The 20413-nt window shown below is 48.8% G+C and overlaps 1 protein-coding gene and 1 long non-coding RNA gene across 6 annotated transcripts in view; one reads left to right on the forward strand and one right to left on the reverse strand.

Annotated features, from left to right (window-relative positions):
* Positions 1-6059: 6059 nt before the first annotated feature.
* The window catches only part of Zfhx3 (zinc finger homeobox 3), a 256316-nt gene continuing 241962 nt past the window's right edge, over positions 6060-20413 (forward strand). Inside the window, exon 1 of one of the 3 annotated variants that reach the window (XM_076572127.1) lies at positions 6060-6197. The gene's annotated coding sequence lies outside the window, so the exon portion shown is untranslated. Of the gene's footprint in view, positions 6198-16697; positions 17033-20413 lie in introns of those variants that run through there. The other 2 variants (XM_006974131.4, XM_076572129.1) reach the window with 2 other exon arrangements.
* LOC107400860 (uncharacterized) lies at positions 13642-17772 on the reverse strand. 3 transcript variants are annotated; one of them, XR_013051301.1, is made up of 3 exons: positions 14651-15099; positions 14355-14412; positions 13642-14166 (listed from the first exon to the last, which is right to left on the reverse strand). It is a non-coding gene; the product is annotated as an uncharacterized LOC107400860 (long non-coding RNA). The 3 variants fall into 3 exon arrangements; XR_013051300.1 differs by lacking the exon at positions 14651-15099 and adding an exon at positions 17190-17772 and having other exon boundaries at positions 13642-14412; XR_013051299.1 differs by having other exon boundaries at positions 13642-14412.

The raw sequence follows: 20413 nt of genomic DNA on the forward strand, positions 1-20413 counted from the left end.
ATCCCGGCAGCTGACCAATTGCCCTGCATTTTCACAATACCCTAGGTACTGTAAATGAAGGCAGTTTCTAGGATTTATCGCTAGGAACACTTTCAAGAATCCGGCACTCTTAAGTTTGGAGCTAATTCTTTAAAAGTTTTACTTCTGAGAAATAGGAAGAAAGAAAAGAATGAATGAAACATACCCAGGATCCATGTACTGGGGATGACACTCGAGAGTAGGCTGTGGTCTTGTTTGAATTGGGAGTTCAAAAGGAAGAAAAAAAAAAAAACACCAAACCAAAACAACAATAACAACAACAACAAAACAGGACTTGTCCCCCCATCCTTGCCCCAGGGATGAAGCCTCTTTAGATTCCAGAGGCCAATTCGGTTTGATTTTTGAGGTTTGGAGGTTCTGGCAGGGTTAGGGGCAGGCAGGTTGGAACAGACAGATCTCAGCTACCTTTGGACCAGCTGGGCTGCTCTTGGCCCTGGAAGCACAGGTTGGATCAGGGTGATGCACCTTCACCTCGGAGGGAGACCCAGAGGAAGGCAGACCCTGAGTTCTGAGCTCCCATTCATCTTCTTATCTTCTCTATCTCCCACCTGTCTCCTCTCCTCCAAGGATTGGGGGCTGTCAGTCTGAGGCAGGTCTTTTCGTACCCAGAGCTGTTTTTCTTATTGTAACTTTCCAAAAGAACTATCCTCTTATTCTTCTAAATGCCCAGCCGGGGGGGGGGGGTGTCTTTGGGAAGCACATTCTTAAAGGTTCCCCCTACCCCGCACCGTGGACACCTGCACACCCCATAACTCATAGGACCTGGGTGCTAAGACTCTGCAACTTAGTGCTACTGTTAAGCCAAGACAGAAGACTTTGCCATTTTGTTCTTTTCTAGTGAAATACCTTTGGAACAAATTTTGAATTAGGCTTTTGGTCATCTTTCAGGTATGAAAAATATTTTTGATTAAAAGTGTTCTGGGGGGCTGCGTGAGATGGGAGAAAGAAAACATTTGACTAAAAATGTAGAGACAAAGCGAGAAGCTGCACGGCTCCCGTCTCCCCGTGTGCACCCACTCGGGACTGTAGGAGGACAGTTGCCTCCGAGGCAGCGAGGGCCACATTCAAACTTCTTCTTGCTAGGGGCAGCCCAGTCTTTTGCAAAGGAGGAGGAAGTTTTGACCTACAGAGGCTTCTTACTCCCTGGCACACGGAGGACACACTTTCAGATTGGGTACTTAAGACTCTAGTACACAGGGATTTCACGGCGGGGGCAGGGCTAATGAAAGGAGTGACTTGGGATACTCAGAACTATGCCCCACAGCCCTAGGAGTGAACGAGATCTGTCCGGTTTGACTGGGGGTCAAGGGGTGGACTGGGACTAGGGGAGGGAATGGATGGAGCGCCGCACCACGTGCTTGCTGTTTTCTCCTGTTTCCAGCCCCCCTTCCCATCTTCTGCCATTTCCAGAGGCAGGGGAAAGGTGATCTCGGACTTGACCCCTAAGTCACAGCTGCCGGTGGCTGCACCTCGCTCAGGGATGAGCACAGCCCCTTCCCTGGGCTCTGGCAGCTTAACCCTTTCCTCCCCGATAGCTCGGAGGCCCTAGGCGGGTGGCAGCGGCTCTGACTGCTCCGTTGCTAGCAATCTGCCCCCCACAGCTCTGCACCTCGAATCCAGTGCAGAGACCACAAAAGAAAGTCTCACAAAAGGGTGAGATTAAGGGATGTTAGGATCCTGGGTACAAGCGCTGCCAGGGAGCCCAAGGAAGATCGGAGTTAGCGGAATGAGGAGGGATGTTTGGATCGTGTTAACTACTCAGACAGATGCACTTCGGCATGTCTGTATTTATGGAATCCATATGTTGTCGTGGCAAATGAAAAGACGGCAACATGTACATACAATAGATGTAGAATAACAATACACATTTAAAAAGAGACCAAACATTTTTCACTCTTCAGCCCTTCCCTTACATCTTGAGCTAGAGATGTTCAGAGATGCACGCTTTCAACCGCCCCTGCCTCCACACTGAGTTTCAATCCCCCTCCTTTTTTGTTCCTGTGTCCCCAGTCAGCCTGTTGTGGGGGACTCCTGGGGCCCAAAGCTAGGCTCTTTCTAAGAGAAATACACTAGCATGCCCCCACCTCGCCCTCCGTACACTCTTTGCTTCTGACATTGGCCCATTGCATAGTTAGCACTTGGACCAAATAATAGCTACTACAACCTCATACTCTGCAAACTGTAGGGGAACAGATTCATACCCAGATTCAGCATCTACATCCTCTTCATTAAAGCAACATGACTATGTTATATTTGCAAAGAAAAGGCTTCAAACAGACCTGGAAACATAAATCTCCCAGCAAGGGAAAGCCCTTGGATAGCTCTGTACAGTAACTGCATTTGTGCACACCTTGGATATTTGTGTGCACACATATAGTCACACACAGATGGAGAGGCATCTGAAGTCATTCAGATGTTTATTTATGTACCCTTTTATGCATATACTTTTGTTATCTAGAGCCATTCATTTGAGAGAGAGGCAGAAGAGACGTAGATAGCAATGCAGTGTTTAGACCACACTCCACTTCCCCTCCCCACTGGAAAATGCCTTCAAAAACAGGCTGCTCTAAAATTTTCTGCCTGCTTTCCAGTAAATAAAGGATTTAGATTCTGGATTTTCTGCTCCCTTCCCCCATTTTGTATGTAAAATAATCCATATAGATGCTGGATTATCATCTAAAGCATTATTGAATCACACAAGGTTGGTACTTTTCCTTAGAACGAATTCTCCCAGTAAAATTAGCATAAGTATTTACAAGATTAAGCTGACGTTTCCCTATGATTGCAACATGAAATAGATTTATATCCAGAATTTTCCCCCAAATAGGGACTCCCTCCACACATTTGTTTTGTATTTTTTTTAATATAAGAAACAACAGGCTACAAGTTCACTTCTCCTGCTATTTACATTTTAAAAGAAAATAAACACAAGGTATTTAAGTGGTTTTTCAACACCTACAAGGAGAAATTTAATTCTGCTGCATCTCTAAAAAACAAACTAACAGATTTATGAAGATTCCTGAAGACAGGAAAATATGAAGCAAACATACTCCTCAAGGGCTGATCAGTTTCCTTACCTGATGCATTATGGAAAAATTCAGAATTTACCAGTCTTCCTTCAGTCAGCTACATTTTACACTGACCTGTATTTTGGACTGAAAGAAAAAAAAAAAGATTAACTGTTGCCAATGAAAATTTTAAAATAATAATCAGAAACCGGACAAACTGAAGGTAAAAATATACAATAGCTACAATAAAGATAAATATTTATTTAATCAAAGCAGAGGTTGTATTTGGACTGTAGGAATGTTTCATCCTTCCTCCCCCCCTCCCACAAAAAAAAGGGGGAAAAAAAGGCCAGAAAGAAAAAAGCCAGGGTCTTCACACGCTCCTGGAGAGTCCTCATTGTCCAGGGCTATCGAGAGCCCAGAATGGTATTAACCTCACAAAAGACACATTGTGCAGGGGACAAAAAAAGCCCCTTCTTCTACAATAACTTTTAGCTTTTTTATTTTTAGAAAATGACAAAGGTTTTGCAAGCACTGACTGGTGAGACCTGTAGCAAGCCAGGCTGGACTTGGCTTTATTGATCAGCTGTCCGGCTTGGAAAAGCAACCAGGAAAACTTTGAATGGTAACCCAGATTTGGCTCAGAGAGAGGAAACCCCTGATTTTTCTAAATGTATTTTCTTTTTCTCCCCCCATGCCCCGCCTAAATAAAACAGCATTATTCCCAGAGTGAATTCAGCAGGATTAGATGAGGTAACTGCAAAATCCTAAACCGGTTTTCTCCCCCTAGTCTTGGCTAAGAAGCTGCATGGTCTTAAGAGCATTGGAAAAATCTCTCAAAATGAAGAATTACTTTCTAATCAAACAGATTTCCCGATTAATTCCCAAATTCCTTCTTAGATGAATAATCTTGGTAGGCTGGGGCAAAAAAAAAAATACCCCCAAGAAAAATAAGTTTTATGGAGCTCTTTCCCTACCTGGCATTATAAGGCTTGTTTGCAAGTCAGTTAAAGTGCAGATTGCATTTTATTTCATCACAGTGTAATTTCAATGGCACTAGTTCTCATGTAGAACTTACATAAATAACATGCTTGTCATTAAAAAAATATATTCAGTAGTCAGTAGTGCGCTGAAACTGGGGGGAGACAGAGAGGGGGGAGAGGGAGAGAGAGAGAGAGAGAGAGAGAGAGAGAGAGAGAGAGAGAGAGAGAGAGAGAGAGAGAGAGAGACTTGTTCTTCCTGCATTTATTTGCTTGCTTTTTGGAAGTACCATACCCCAGCCTAAGTGATAGCTTTGATGTACTGGGACTCTGTAGAGTAGCAGGGTCCCTGGCTGCTGTCTTTGATTCCAGGGATCTCCTTTGGGCTCTGGTGGGATGCGCTGTGCCTAGTCTTTATCTGAAATCCATCCTCTCATTTCAAGCCCTTTGGCTTCAAGACTGCTCCAAACTCTTGGAGGTAGCTGTAAGATTTTTTTTTTCCATTAGGGATGGGGTGCGTTATTTCCCCTTTCTACACTCTAGACCTTTCCTCGATACTTAAACACATAGGCTTTCTTTCTCTTTTTTTTTTTTTTATGAATTTCGTCTGAAATTATTTTTCGCTGCCTTTATTACATCCCTGCTTTTGATGGCAAAATAGCTTCCTGTGTTTTAAAAACATCTGCTTCCCAGGCTTTACACGAGAAAATTGATTTTACTTTTCTCTTAAGACTAGAAAGGTGGAAAGTTGGACTTCTTTTCGAAGGCAACTTTTCCTTTTCTTAAACTCGACCCCCTTCCAGTCCTGACTCACTTTTCTCCTTTCATTTCTTCTAATCCTACCCACCCCCATCCTCTGTCCTTCTGAGGAAGCAGAGGATGCTGACTGCATCGATGTCAGGAAATAAAACGAACATACAGATTTTTGTCTAGCCTATGGTATGTGTTAAAGTTTTCCCCGTATTTTCTTCCTTCATCCTCTGATTTAAGGAGAGTTAATTTTCCTCCGTTTAAAAAAAAAAAAAAATCTCTGATTTGCAATTTAAAGTGGCCTCCATTCCAAGCCTCTGGTCTTTCTCTTAAACCTCTGTTTTAAGCTGTCCCACGCCACTATTGCCCCCCCACCCCACCCCCACTTGAAGATGCTCTTTTCCTACTTAATTTAAGCATTGTTGCATTTTCTAGAAAAAGAAAAGAAAAAGAACGAGAAAAAGAAATTACAAGAAAGAAAAAAAAATCTTTAAAAAAATCTTAGCCAGGTCTCTATTGTTGCTTCGCATTTCACTTCACGGTAGTGTGTGTGTGTGTGTGTGTGTGTGTGTGTGTGTGTGTGTGTGTGTGTATGTGTGCGTGTGTGTCGGGTGTGTGTGTGTATGTGTTTTTAATACATGCATAAACTTTTGGTGCCTTTCTCCCTCTGCCTAGGCTCTTCTCCCATCCTCTCTTCCTGCTCTCCTTGCCCTGCTCATCACTTTCCCCTGGTTTTTTTTTTTTTCCTCCCTTCCTCCCCTCTGCCTCCCTCCACCTCCCCCTTTTCTTTTTTGCTGAATCTTATTGATCCAGAAGGTGGCTAATTAGCCCTTCCCGTCGTGCCTGGGTAATGAAGCACATGCGCACTGAATTAATCACAGCCATTTTTTGCAGGAAACTAATTAGCAGAATAAAGATCCAAAGACTTTTTTTTCTTTTCACTCATCAGCTCCCACTTCCAGCGCGTCCCCTCCGACCGCTGCAGCCGCCGCCGCCGCCGCCGCCTCCTCCTCCTCCTCCTCCCGGCCGCAGCCGCCGCCGCCGCCGCCTGCTTTGCATCCCAATTACAGCCTAGAGCCGCTGCCGCCGCCGCCGCCGCTTCTCCTCCGTGGCCCCTGCCCGCTCCGGGGGCTGTAAACTCCCCGCCAACCATGCTGCTCGGCGGCAGCGGCGGCGGCGGCTCCGGCTCCCCGGCTGCGGCCGCCTCCCGCCCCGGGCTCCGCCGAGCGCGCTCCAGCTCCGCCGCCGCCGCCGCCAGCAGCGCGTCCTCCGCCGCCGCCCCCCGCCAGCCGCCGCTGCTGCCTTGATGGGCTCCGCGGCCCGAGCGCCTCTTTTCGGGATTAAAAGCGCCGCCAGCTCCCGCCGCCGCCGCCGCCGCCAGCAGCGCCGCTGCAGCCGCCGCCGCCGGAGGAGCAACCGCGTAAGTGGCAACTTTTCCCTCTTTTTTTTTTTTCCTCCTCTTCCCGCCGCCGCCGCCGCCTGCTCCTCCTCCTCCCGCCGTCGCCCGGACGCGGGGCTCCTCGGGGCGCCCGGGCTGCTTTGCATGGGGCTCGTCCTGCCCCCTCCCGGCTCCCGCGCCCGGCCGCCGCCGCCGCCCGCGCTCCCCGCGCCCGTGCCCTGCTCGCTCGCCGCGTCCCGCTCGCCTGCCCCCTGCGCCAAACTTTCTCTTTCTCTTTTCTTCCTCCTCCTCCTCCTCCTCCCGCCGCCGCCAAACCCGGGCCGCCCCCTCCTCCGCGGCCCCCGCGCAGCCGCCGGCGACCCCCGGGAGGGTGGAGGCGCCCGGGGCGAGGCCCGCGCGGGGACTTTGGAGGCGCCGCCGGGCAGGGCAGGGCAAGGCCGGCCGGGGTGCGGGGCCCGGGAGGAGGAGGCGCGCGGCTCCGGGTCCCCGCGGCCAGACAAAGGCGGCGACTGGCGGGGGTGGGGGTCCCGGTGCAGCGTGCCCCCCCCTCCGACTGCGCCCCACCCCGAGCGGTGCCGGGGCCCTGGGCGGAGCGCTCGCCTGGCCCGGAGCTGCCCCGCCGGCCGGGCGCCTGCCTTCCTCGCGGGGCCGCTCCGGGGGCCGCGGAGCTCGGGGGTAGTCCCCGGTCCGGGAGGGGGCGAGGCGGCTGCGCCGAGCTCTACCTGGACGCTCCCTGCCCGGCCGGGTGAGCAGCGCCAGGAACGCGCAAAGGGGGCTGCGCCCTGGACACTAGGGGCTCCCGGGGGTCGGGGCCGCGCTGCCGGCCAGGGCCGGAGCCAGCCTTGCCGGCCTCCTCGGCCAGCTGAGTTGAGAGGCAAACATCGCATCGGAGGACTTTTTTTTTTTTTTTTTTTTTCTTCTCCCTCTCCTCCTCTCTCTTCTCTCTCTCTCTCTCTCCTCTCTCTCTCTCTCTCTCTCTCTCTCTCTCTCTCTCTCTCTCTCTCTCTCTCTCTCTCTCTCTCTCTCTCTCTCTCTTGCTCATGCGAAACTGGGATTGTTTACGTTCGGTTCCCCACTCGCACTTCTCGCCCCACTCCACTAGATGCAAAAAAGCACGTTCCTAATTTTACGATATACATTTTAATGTATAGAATCTTTTGCATGTCAGTTGGCGGGTAGGTCTTAAGTGTTTTATGCAGTGCACTTGAATTGTGTTTGGAGCTATTAAAATAATACGTTTTACTTTGTGAATGAATCTGTTGCTCAGAACCTGACTTTTGTGAAATGTGCAATTCCTTCGACTGTGGCAAATTCTTTGGTTATGAGTACTTCAAAAATCACCCACTCTTAACTTTCCCCCCTTATCACTTTGAAGTAGGGGAAATATGTCAATTTTTATTGGTTTCAATTATTGAAACTTGATCTAAGGACTATATGGAAGAAGGAAACTGATTGCCATTTTTTGGCCTTCTGTTGGTGACTTTTAAAAGGGGGGCTTGTTAAATACCTTTGAAGACTGACATACGGTGGCCAATGCAAATTACAGAACATAAATTCACTTTGGAATTTTAAGAAAGGCTCAAGCCCTTTGGGGGCATTGAGGATTTATAATGTTTTTCTTTTTTTAATATATATATATTTCTACCTGCTTTGGGTGTATGGCTAGTTACTGGCCAACTTTTTCGGAGGTCCTGGGAAAGAAGCTTGGGAAATGGTAGAGGAGAGATTGATCAATCTGAATAATCAATAGGGCAATGTGCTGCAATCTTGTACCTACATTTACTGTAAATTTCTACAATACCTGCAGTGTGGTTGCTCCAGTGCCTTGGTCGGTTTCTTTCAGCAGATTTAGAAGCAGAATAACCAGAATTTACTGCTCAGCTTTCCAGAACAAGATAGAAGTTCACTCCATAGTGGCCCGTGTTATAACCCCTTTATTTTACTGAAGTGTGTGTGTGTGTTTATGTGTGTGTGTGTATTTGTTTACATGTGAGGATTTCAAATGCTGAACCCCTAAAGTGTAAGTCTCCTGAGTTGGAGGGAAGTAGGCAGCAGCCTAGGACTTCTCGGGTGGGTATTGGGTTATGGAATCTTTGCTACAGCCTTCCTCTCCTCAGGATGTTCTGTTCGATTTTTTAAACTAGTACAAGTAGAGGTAGGAACATAACAGAGTAACGTATTAGAGATTGAAGCAATATCAAAAGCCAGAGTGGCGCGCTCGAGTGTGTGTGTGTGTGTGTGTGTGTGTGTGTGTGTATGAGAGAGAGAGAGAGAGAGAGAGAGAGAGAGAGAGAGAGAATACAGAAGACAGTTATCTCACAGTCAGTCCTGAATGGTGGTAGGTGAATCCATATTTGGAGATTATTTTGAAAAGTCTTGAAAATGGTTCGGAACAGGATTTTGCAAAAAGTGTACACGAAGTCATTTTTGAAAGGATTGTGGCTTGGGGAGATGAGGTGTGGGCAGGAAAGCAGTGGAGGCCCGTGGCCTTCCTCTTGCCTGTGTCTCCTCCCTTCCCCCCTCCCTGGGTTCTAGTTTTTAATTACTTAATGCTGAAACACACTGGGCTTATATAAATATTTGCAAATGCTCTTTCCTATTGATTTCTCTGAATAAACTGCCCTGCTCTGGTCCAGAGAGGAGGCGATTCAGATCTGTGGACTTTTTAAACATGAAGTCCCCGAAGGAGTGTTTGTGTATGTGTGTGTTGGTGGTTAGAGCTGTAGGCATGAAGGTTTGGTGGTGGTGGTCGTGGTAGCTCTTAGTGGTGTGGACTGAGAAAACTGGGCCGGAGCTGGTCTTATGGCCTGGTAGCCCTGACAGATTGTGGTGTATGTGTGTGTGTGTGTGTGTGTGTATGTGGGGTTTCTGAATGTATTTGCACTCACACTCCCCCCCCCCCCCCTATTAAATATGGAACAGTTTTCTAGGGCTTGGTGACTGCCTTCCTCCTCAGGGTCACGGAGTACTAATCTGACCCAAGGTGCAGGATTCCTGCAATGGGGAAATAAAAGAATATACAGAATGGGGTCAGGTCAGCTGCTCAGAGGCCAAAACCCCTACAGCTGCTTTGATTTTAGTGTGTGTGTGTGTGTGTGTGTGTGTGTGTGTGTGTGTGTGTGTGTGTGTGTAGCTTAGGCTCCTCCTGACACGTTACAAATTGTGCTTCCCTCTCAGGTGTTAGCTCAGTAGCTTAAAGGCATCAGGGCCTTCCTTCCTTTGACTGTGTGGACTGGGGGCTCCCAGTGACACCAGAAAACCCACAATACCGAATCCAAAACAAAACCAGGGAGGAGGGGGAGGAAAAAAAAAAAAAACAACAACAATAACCCATTGAGTTCAGGCAAATAAGGTGGGGTCTCCAGATGCTGTTACAAAGCAGCTTTGAATATGCACAAGACCAGTCATTCCAGTTACAACAAACCATTAAGAAAAGGGGAAGGAGGAGAGAAAGGAAAAGGCATGTTTAGGTTGTCATTTGTTATTACAAGGAAAACAATCCCACGTAAAGTAGCTCCCCCCCCCCCCTTTTACCCTCTCTTTTCTGGTCTCACACAGAATGCACTCACCCTTTTGAGATTGTCTCCTGTATGGGTCCTTTCATTAAAACCTTTGGAGTTTAGGAAGATCCCTGCAAGCAACACATTTTCTGTATTCCCCCCGGGCCCCCCCTTTATCTTGGAGGAGAGTTGGCAAGGCTTCTGTGGTTTGCAGTTACACAATATGTTATCATGTTTTTAATCACTAAATCATTGCAGTGGTTATAGATTTACAGTCTTGGGGTATTACAGAGAGAAGCAACGCGCCTGTATGTATGCTTTTAAATTACACCAGTGTAAGCTGAGAGCAGCAGCTATGGATATGGGCGGCCAGCTCCACCTTTCCAACCCCCCACCCCACACCCCCCACCCCCCGTTCCTTCTCTTTCTGTGGTTTTATTTTTATTTTTAAAAATGGCTTGATCTGCTTAAAAAATAAGCCACCCTCTCCCCTCTGTTCTTTGTCTCTTCAGCCCCTGCCCCCCACCTTCAAGAAGAAATAATTTTCATTTTAGAGCTCTCACCCCAGATAAGCTAGAATTCAAACTCTCGACATAGAACTTTGGATAAGAGACTACAGAAATAATGGAAAGTGTGGATTTCCTAAGAAATCCTCTCGGTTTCCATATCGACCTCCTGTGTAGGGAATGAAGAGTTGATTTCAAATCAGAAAGTGGTAGTGGGCGGAGGCAAGGGAAGCCAGGCTGGTGGCACTGGGGAGGTCTTGTCACTGTGACCCCACTCTGGGCTTCTGTTTTTCATATTATTATGTAACAGAATCCTTGGCAGCATTAAAAATTCAGCATTACAAGCTGATTGTAATGCTGCCTCATTAGACAACGCTGTCTGGCCTTGTATTAAGTGAAACATAGAGCATGGCTTTCAGATTATAAACACCAATAAATATTAAGACTCAGCAGAGGGGGTAACCAGCAACTGGATTTTTGGTCCTAGCTGGGATTGATCTCCCTCCCTCCACCTTCTTTCCATCATCCCCCCCCAGCTCCCCCCTCCAGTAACCGTCATATTTTCTTATTGGGTTGCCGATGTGTAGACCCTAGTGACATTTAGCAAGGCTTTTTATAGAGTTCTCTTGTGTACACAAAAGGTTTGGAAGTTTGTTTTGTTTTGATCTGCAGTAAACAGGTCCTTCACTTTGCTGATGTCATTTCCGTTCATATTCGAGTGTTTATTGTGCTTTGCAGGGCCCTCTCATCCCTGCCTGTGACCTTGCTCTTTGGTCAGAGCCCTGTGCTTGCTTTGGGGAAGGGGGGGGGGTGTTCCCGGAGCAGTCAGGTCTGGCTTGGGGGTCGAATGTCTTTGCTTTGACCTAGGGTTTTGCTTGCCTGGGAAGACACTTCCAGTGTGTTAATCTGGTTAAACACTCCTACATCCACTCGGCCCAGTATTTCCATGGCATGCAGTGATTCACCCCAGCTTCCTTTCCTGGTGGCACCACCTCCCCTGGTCCCTGCCACACCTTGTCTGGGTTAATACACCCTCACTGTCCAGTTCTCTAGGACATCCTCTAAAAAAAGAACACACACACACACACACACACACACACACACACACACACACACACACACACACACAAATCTAAACTCCAAATAAATAAACAAAAAAACCACTCCCACCATTCAGTGATGATGTGAGATTTCGATTCAGTTGTGAATGTGGAATTGGCATTATCCGACTTCATGCTGGGAAAAAAAGGAACTATTTCCAGGCCTTCTTGCCCCCAACCCTCTCCCCCAATACCTCCTGTCCCGGATAACACCCTACCTTTTTGGACTGATAAAGGCCAGTTTGATGTTATTGGACATATCACTGTCTGTCTTTTCATCTGCTCTACTACTGGATCCCCCCTCCAAAAAGAAAAAAAGTAGGGTGGTGAGAGGGAGGAGAGAAGCAGGCTCATGTGGGCCCCAAAGGCCTTCCTTGACTGGCATGGTGGGTTTTAGGTTTGTTTTTTTTTTTTTGTTTTTTTTTTTTTTAAGGATGTGTGTATACACACACACATGTATACACATACACATACTCATATGTATATAAAATATGTCATTGTTTTGTCGTCTTAGCTTTAGCAGTAATAGAGAGGGAAAAGGAGTCATTAGGAAGTTCCCTGAGCGGCTTTCTAACTCAGAAGGGTGAAAAATGAACCAGCTTTGACACTTTGCTCCCTGTGAAAGCCCAGTAACCTCTCCCCCCTCCCCTGGCCCCGGCCTTTTGTTCCTGGAGAACGGAGCTAAGGTACTTTTTCTCCCAGACCAAAGGGAGCAGGCAAGGCGTCCCCTTGTGAGCGCATCGCCTTTAGATGGCCTGCTCATGGTTATTGTCAGTGCAGCTTCCCCAAACAATCGCTGCAGGGAGACACAAAAGCAAAAACATTTGTCCTATTTTTTTAACCTCTTTGTTTTAGATTTTTTTTTTTTATCCATTCTTTAAATTTCACAGTTTCTATTTGTCCGCAGAGAGACGAACGGAGCAGCATGAAGCACATTTCACCGTAGGCCTCACTGGCGATTGGAACAGCCTCAATAGAAACCCACATTCTAAAACACTGGCTGACTTGGGGGATATGTGGGATGTCAGCTGGGGGTGGGGTGGGGGGGACAACTGTGAAGCCAGATTAGCACAGACTTCCAACAAAAATGAACTGCGGTGAAAAGATGAATCGAAGAAATGGGATTCTAGCATTACCCGGGGTAAAGCGTGAAAGGGTCATCTTTTGTTTATCTCCTGGTATCCTGTCCACTACTTAAAAGTGATCATTGGCTAGGGAAGAATTGAAACCTATGTGAAATTACTCATTAAAAAGAAAAAAAAAATCTGAGATGGATGGCTGGGAGTCCGACAGAATGCACTGTTTAAACTAGTTGGTGTGTATGGAATTGACAGTGGGTTGAGATTTTTTTTTTTAAGTAGGATTTATATAAACAGACAATATCCCCTGCCCATCCTTTTTCTTTTCCTCTCTCGTTTCCTGTTTCCTTTCTTCTGCCCCAACCTCCGTCCCCTCCAAGAATTCGGTGGTTTGCTGGCCACTGTGAAGGGATGTGTCAGACACTTGGGGATGGCTCAGGAACAGAGTGGGAAGTCCACCTCCCCCCCCCCTCGGCCCAAACAAAGCGCCACTCTCTCCTTAGCATGTAGACCCTTGACTGGGATGCTGTCTGTAAGCATCTGTCTGCCTTGTCATTAAAATTCTCAATTTCAAGGTTTAGAAAAGCAAATGTAAAAATCCCCCTGGGTATAAAAGTCTTGCATGGCAAATTCTCTTTGCCCTTTCAGAAAAAATATTTTTGTTTCCAAAAAAGAAAGAAAAAAAGGAGACCGTGGTGACCTATTTGCCTAACATTTAAGGCGGTTTTAAGACAACTTCTGTATTTTTGCTTCCTTGAGACTTGGGCTTTGCCACTTAAAATTATTTTGGGAAAACTCTTTTGAATCACAGATTTAAAGGCAGATGACTCATTTGTGTCTGTATCGTGCATATGATTGAAAGGTTCAGGAGGTGGCTTGGGAAGAGCAGGTAAATAAACCAGATAACATTCCAGCTGCGGTGGGGTAAAAATTCATCTGTGGAATTAGCGCTGCCATCATACACGAAGGCCTCGAGGTTCCTGTCAGAGAAACGTGAAACAAAACATGTGCGTAGGCCCTCATGCATGCCATCCTTCGCTAGCTGGGCTGCCTGCAGGTTGGCCTGTATTCTGGATCATACCCAGGAGGCCTGGGGCACCCAGCAGGTACCTGGCCCCTAAATAAAACGACCTCATATTGGTGGGGTGAGCTCAGACCATGGAGCGAAATGCAGCTCCAGATATATTTGTATTTATTTGGGGGACATGTCTGTGTGTGTCTCTGTCCTCTGTCCCAGGTTAAAGCCTCCAGATCATTTAAGCCCAAGTTTCAAAAATCAATGTGGGTATATAATTTAATAAAAATAGAATCATCTGGAAGAATTACACACATCTACCTAAACCCAGTTGTGCTCGGAGGAGGGGCTGGAATGCTGACATCCACTGTCTCTTCAGTCAGGGAAGAGCTTTGCCCAAGTGAAAGGTTGGAGCATTAGAGAGTGGGATATGGGGGGTGGCAGGGAGCAGGTTTGGCTGGGTTGGAGAATTGTAATTTATCAGCCAGCTAAGCATTAGTGGGCAGACCTCTGGCCTGGAGAATGGGGAAGGGGAGGAGAAGAGAAGGGGCGAGCGTTCCCTGGTTTATTTTTAAATATTTATCCTTTGGCTGTTGCCAATCAGGCTTTCTAGATGAGACGAGCCTGGGGATGGAGGACTGTGAGAACCGTTCCCAGCTGCCTCTTCTGGTGGTGGCTTTATTCGTCATTGTGTTCAGGATGCAGCCCGGGAACATCAGGCTGTCAGTGCTGGGCAGGCGTGGGTTTTTAACGTCAGGCAGCTGCCCTGTCCCGAGCTTGGGGATAGGATCTGCAACATGGATTTCAGAGAAACTGGTGGATCCATGTGTCAGTCAGCGTGTGCTTTGCGAATTCCCTCTGAAGAGGTCTTGTTTTGGTTAAGGATGAAAAGGAGTTGTTCCTGAGGTAGCACCCCAGCTTTTATGCCGTCATATTCACTATGGCCTACAGGCTGTAGGCTACCTGCCCATGGCTTACCTGTGAAATTTTTGTCTGGAACAAAGACAGGCTTGAGTAGGCCTCACCAAGCGTGTAGCTATTGCAGGATTAAGATAAAGAAAAAGGGATCAGGGTCAGTCTCTTTTCTGCTTGTCAGGCTCCCGAGGTGTAGCAGGCCTGTCACCAGGGCCTGGGACACTGGAGGAATCAAGGCAGAGCCCCTCTGCCAGCCCCTCCTCAGCCTCTCAGGTTACTCTAGTCTTGTGGTTTTTCCAGCTTTCATTTTTGTCAAAGGTATTTATGTGTGTCCTCCGCCCCCCCCCCCCAATACTCACCATAGTATGAGATTCTGTGAGGTTGTCCCGTGAATAAAACTCAAGAGAAAGCTGCAAAATTCAATTTTCCAGGAGTAGAAACATTTTCCTGCTGTCTTTACTTCATCTGCTAGGCCCGTGGGGTGGCTTCCAGGTGAGGAGGGAGGGTCTGGAATCTCCATTTCCCCAAAGAGATTTCCGGGGGCGGGTGGGGTGGGTGGGGGCATCTCTGAGTGGAGGGCCACCTTGCTTGCCTCACTGCGGGCACCATCATCATCTTCATGTATTATTCATAGTCCCCTTTTCAATTAAATTATTAATTGGTTTTCTTTAAGGTGTTCCTGACTCATGTGGCTAACATAAATAACAGTGTGTTTTGAAAACACCACCTGTTCTTGAGCCTGAGGTCAGGCAGTCTGGAACAGCACCACTGTGCCCATACTCTGGTTTACAGAACCATCCTCCACCCTCCTTTCTGCTTTCCACCCCCCCCACTGCTCCCCCCCCAAGTTTGACTAAATTTGGCCTCTGCCCTTCTTTGTCCCTTATCGACTTGATTCCCTAGAGGCAGTTCTTTTCTTCCAAGACCCTAGCTTGGGGGGAAAATTGCAATCCTTTTTTTTTTTTTTTTTTTTTTGGTACTAAAATATAGACGGCGTTAGTCTGCACCCAACAGGTTAGGTATTTACATCGATATGAACCCAAATTCTATTGTACCAGAAATGCTTTCTACGCAGGGACATGGTAGTTTTCACCAACCAAGCACCCCCCCCTTCCTCCCTGTTAACGCGTGCTTAATGCAAATACGATTCCATACATTCTGCTCTTCCTCCTGGTGAGCTTATTATATTTCTAACACTTGCATGGTTCATTATTGTGTAGTAGGAAAAGAGTCGCGGCTGCAGGGGCAGCCTGGGTGGCTGGTTTTCAGAAAGAGAAAAAGCAGGTGTCTTTCTTTCTGTGCTGAGAATGAAGACTAGATTTAGGAGGAGGGTGGAATTCTGGCTGGGAGGATTGGAGACTTCCGGTGAGATTTCAAGGGGCCTGCCTTTACATAACAGCATGTAAAAGGTGAACTGAGGGGAACCCAGAAGTGCCCAGCAGTTGCTTTGACCAGCTGAGGTAGCCCTGTTTGGTTTGATCCTGGTGGTAGTACCTCCCTGAGACCGGCACCTTTCTTGCCCTCTCTGAAATGCTGTGTGGCTTTTAAGGGTAGTGTCCTTGCTTAAATCGGGTGGCTGTAAAGTGCTTGTCCTTTCCTAGCCATTTCTTCCTCCTTTCTTCTCCTTTTCCCTTCTCTCCCCCAAAACTGTCCTTAAACTCTCAATGGAGAGTAGGGGATGTTTTCACAAGTTTCTGCAGCTGAAAAACAGAAGTTCTCTGTGAAGCAGTTAATAGGATGGGTGTGTGTTTCAAATAAATTCCTGTCCACATTGGCTAATGTCCCCTGTTAGAGAGTGGCCTGGTTCTGACGTGGACAGGGCCCAGAGACTGATGGATCAGGGTTCGGAGGCCCCAACTGCTTCTGCTGCTGCTTTTTTTTTTTTTTTTTTTTTGGTGGCTGAGGGAGCATCCGTTTCTTCCAGGCCGGCCTTTGACTTTTGATGAGCAGTGCGGTCAGTGCCTCGCGGGGACGCGGCTTTGTTCCTGCCGGGCCGGTTCCTGGGTTGCTGTAGGCCGGGGCAGCCAAGGCTCCTGTCCCCACGCGAGTGCGGCCCAGCCTGCCTCCAAGGCCGGTGCTGGGAGCCAGGGCCCAGCAGACCCGGCCCTGCTCCCGTGTGTTATGTCCCCAGGTCCCCGCAGGCACGCGGGCGCGGCCACCGCGAGCAGTCCGGCCTGCGCCCAGCGCGACTGTAGATGTCAGGCTTTGCCCGGGGAGCCGAGAGGCTGCGGGGCTGTGAGTTTCAAATTAACCTTCCGCTTTGTTGCTGTGTAATGTGGATCCCCGAAGGCCCCCCGCCCCGCCCGCCCCCCTTCCTCGGGCGGTGCGCGCTGCAAACTGCGAGTTGAGCTTCATTTACATAAAGCGATTCCGGGCGGGCGGGCGGCGCAGGAGGAGGAGAGAGGCGGGCAGGCCGGGACGGGGACCGGGGACGCAGCGCCGCGCCCCGTGGGTGAATCCCCGCCGCGCCTGGGGGACCTCCCTCCCCGGGCAGCCCGAAGATCGCCAGCCCGGGCCGCCACCATGCGCGCCCCGCCCCTGCCGCCAGGCCCCTCGCTCCTAGCCTGCGCCACCGCCGAGCCCGGGGGGCAGCGGGAGGTGGGGAGAATGCCGCCTGGGGTGGGTAAGTTCGGGGCTCCGCTGCCGCTGGAATCTCCCGTTGTCGCGCAGGCCGGAGTGGTGGCCCCCGGACCTCCGAGTGCCTCCTTCCTCCCGAGGTGTACGGAGGCTTTGTGTGCCAGGTGAGTGCAGCCTCCCTCCCCCGCCGCGCGGCTCGCAGCCGGCCTAGCTCTGGAGGCAGGTGCTGCGAGTCTTGGCTGAACTTCCCATTCTCTTGGGGCATGTGGGGGAAGGGCAGGCTGGATGCACTTGAACTCCTAGACTCCAGTGGGAACCTACCTGGGGAGAGAGTGGCTAGAGTCTGCTGGGCACGGGAGTGCGTTCCTTCTTGTATTCCCTCTCGTTTTCCTCTCCGACTTCCTCCTCCTCCTCCTCACTCTGCTTTTGGGTTAGTTCCTACCTTCCTAACACTTGGGGTACTGGTGCCACTGAGAACTTTGGGGTCTTTCGTCTAAAGCACATCCTCTTCAGCCAGAGAGAGAAGAGAGAGGGAGGGGGGGGGGAGAGAGAGAGAGAGAGAGAGAGAGAGAGAGAGAGAGAGAGAGAGAGAGAGAGAGAGAGAGAGAGAGAGAGAGAGACTGACTGACTCTGAGACTTACAAATCGCTGGTCAGTTTGCAGCAATGTGAAGAATGCGCCTGTTTGGGGAGTAATTAAAGAGAGAATCAGTATAGAGCTGGAGGGACCTATGGAGAGCATCTTGGCTGCCCTCTAATTTCGGTTTGTTCTTCTGCCAGAGCCCGTGCAGCCTTTATTGGGGGGGGGGGGGGGAGGAACGAAGGAAGGAAGAGGTAAGATTTTTATCCAGTTAAAGAGGAGAGATGTCCAAGTTAGGGTAGCAACAAGAAAAAAAAATGGCAACCCCAAAGTCATTTTTGTAGGCTTAGAGAAAAAACAAGCTTTCATGAAAACAGCCCTTTGCTGTCTTGTACAGATACATGTAGTGATGATGGGGAATCTTGCCCTCAGGGGAAAGCCCACGGCCCGTACCTGGCATACTCAAAGGGAGTTTCAACAGCCTCACATAGTGGTACCCCGTATGCTAAACTGGTTTAAAGGCAACCGGCGGCAGCGGCGAGCAGGTGAATCCACGAGGGCGCCTCCACTCTGCGTTTCTGTCATTTATCAGCCTTGGATGGCTCTCGTGAAGCCACTGACATATAACCACAGAGAGTCTAGCTTTCCCATCTGGAACCCAGGGAAGGCCTCATTTTCAGGCTCTGGCCAAGCAGGGCCTGCTTGGCGGAAGGCATCAAGGCCCAGCAAGGCAAACAGACTTAAGCCTCGGAGAGATAGTAAGAAAGTTACACGTCATCTTCATCTTACTTCATTTCATGCTTTGAGATCCTTGGAGACGAGTCACTAAGTAAAGAGAGAATAATCTGAAGCTCACCTCAGCTGGGGGTAACTGTTTCTTGACCATTAAGCAGCAGGTGCAAGTTTGTGGAGTTGGCCTCTGGAGTCCCCTCATTCCTAAATTCAGGAGGTGTCAAACCTTCATGTTCTTTTAATGGCTGTGGTTTCTGGATAGGTTTCAAGGGAAACCCTAAAAATCACGAGTTCCAGTGGGCTGGAGTGCTGTGGCCCAGGCAGCATTCTATAGGAAAGCATAGACCTTCCGAGGTAACAGGATGCATGCGGTAGGGGACTGGGAGGCTGAGATTCTAAATCGCAGGCGTAGAACCCGGGAACAGAGGTGGGCTGTGAGGGGTCTGGACACCCAGAGTCTAAACCACTTAAGGATTTCAAGAAGGGGGTCTTGGGAGAGCGGTGAATACCGGGATGTTTGCACACCTGTATTTGTGTTCATCTGGTTTCGAGGGGTTCCCGAAGGCCTCCCTTCCAGAGAGTGTGCAGCCTTCGAGGCCAGGAGCAACTTTTCCCCTCCTTTTCTTTCCTAAGTCACAGGACAAAAGAGATTGTCTGCATTTGATTTCCAGGATGGCTTTCAGAAGACATGTAAAGTGGCTCTCAGAACGGGCTGGGGGTCACACTGGGTCTTTTATTTAATTACACAAGTGTTATTTAACAACATGGGGTCGGTGGCAGCAGCAAGCCCTTACACACTTTGAAAGCAGTTCTTTTGGAATGGCAAGAAATTAAGTGCCTTGAAGACCTTCTGTCTTTATGGCCTGGGTCACTTGCCTCCCTCTTCACCCCCACCCAGTAGGTATACTTTCTGTGGGATGGAAGCTGTTCTCCACAGTCTAAAAACTGCTTTCATTGACAAGGGACTTGCTGACTCTGAGAACAACAAAAACAGTGAGCTGCAGTCGCCAACCACCTGAAACATGAAGAGAGGGTAGGAAGGCAGGGCCCAAGTCAAACGGGACTTCCGGGCAGCCTCTTACTGGGCTGGTCCTGGCCGGACAGCAAAGTGCTTTCTTGCTGTTTGGGGACTGGATTTAACTGCCATGTATACTTCGTGCCATTTAGACTTCCTAGTGTCAATGGAGCCAAAATAAGGGAGATTCACCATTAGGACTTAAAGTGGTGGGTGGCTCTTACACTTTTTCTAGGACAGGCCTGGTTCACTTTGGGCAACCTGAAGGGGGTTGGTTCATTAGAATAAATCTGTAAATGAAGACTGATAGAAATGGTCTGCTCATGCCCATGGAGGTTTGGCCTGTTCTTAAAGGAACTAAAAGTATTGGTCACATGTAGTGTCCAGGGAATATGTTCTTATTGCTGGTGTGTGTGTGTGTGTGTGTGTGTTTGTGTATACACATGTGTGTATGAACTGTTGTTCCTTTAGTGTTATCTTCTAGAGGCTTTGGAAATGACAGTGTGAGAGGTTGGGAATGCTTGAGGTTCCCAAAGCAGACTCTTTCTTAGGAATCTTAGTTTTATTGGGGAGTTGCAAAAGTTTCATCTTTAAAAGTAAATATTTAAGTGACTAAGCCGTGTTTTCTCCAAGTGTGTGGAACTGCTGTTGCTCCCTGCTGTCTGCATTGGTGCCTGGAAGCTTCCTAGCTTGCTTCCCAACCTCAGGCCCTGAGTCTTTCCTGCAGGGAGGCAGTGGGGAGTCTGGTCTCAGGAAGCTTGTGTAAGCCCCGCCTCCCGGCTGGCCTGCTCTGCAAGAATAATGCACCTGATGCTTGCTGTAGCGACCTCAAGGAGTACAGTATGTGCTGTGGTTTATGCTTTCATTTGTGATTAAAATGGTTGCTTGCTGTTAGGCTGGCCTATTTCTGTAATGTTTGGGCCTGTTGGCCTACTCTGGTTCCCAAGGCTGTTGTAATTAACCAGTATGGGGGCGGTACCATCAAAACACAACAGGAAGGCAGATTCCATTATCTCGAACTTCATAGGGTTGTCCACATGCTCTGGTATGAGAGTTTGGTTGTAATGGTTATTGTTAGCAGTCACAGCCTAGCTGTGACTCTCCAGTCCTTTCTCCCAGAGTTAAAGAACTGTGGTCAGGAAACTGGGCAGCCCGATTTAATGGAATCCAAGCAAGGGAATTCCTCCACAGGAGCGAGGTGCAGGAAGGTCCTGAAGTTA

The sequence above is a fragment of the Peromyscus maniculatus genome, chromosome 5, assembly GCF_049852395.1.
Source record: "Peromyscus maniculatus bairdii isolate BWxNUB_F1_BW_parent chromosome 5, HU_Pman_BW_mat_3.1, whole genome shotgun sequence".
Taxonomy (NCBI): domain Eukaryota; kingdom Metazoa; phylum Chordata; class Mammalia; order Rodentia; family Cricetidae; genus Peromyscus; species Peromyscus maniculatus.